This window comes from Poecilia reticulata, linkage group LG14, assembly GCF_000633615.1.
Source record: "Poecilia reticulata strain Guanapo linkage group LG14, Guppy_female_1.0+MT, whole genome shotgun sequence".
NCBI lineage: Eukaryota > Metazoa > Chordata > Actinopteri > Cyprinodontiformes > Poeciliidae > Poecilia > Poecilia reticulata.
Window position 1 is genome coordinate 1,278,611 of NC_024344.1, and position 453 is coordinate 1,279,063.

Here is a 453-nt window from a genome sequence, read left to right on the forward strand (position 1 = left end):
AGTGGTTTTACCAAAGTGATTCCAAATTTGACTGACTTTCCCTGATTAAAAACAGTCACAGCTCACATTTTAGATGGAGAGGAAGGAAGTCAGTTTTTAARATCTTGTACATTTATAAATCTTTACATTGACAATGTAGTGATGTAAACTGTGGGCATACATCCAACATCATAGCAGACAACTGGATAAACCTTGCATCCCCAAATGGAAATATGATTCTAAATATCCAAGTGYAAGATATAAATTTAAGGATCTCATTTAGTAAAAATTGGTATTTCATGAAGTCTGTACAGATTGTGACAGATTTCAAGATGATTTATTTTTTAAAGGGGTCCAAGCCAGATATCCCTCCTGAAATTTACGATTTGCAAAGTAATTTACTCTTGTATGTTTACATAACCAGCTACCATACTCCTCAAAAGTGTTGAGCCTTTTGTACAAAGAATGACAAAA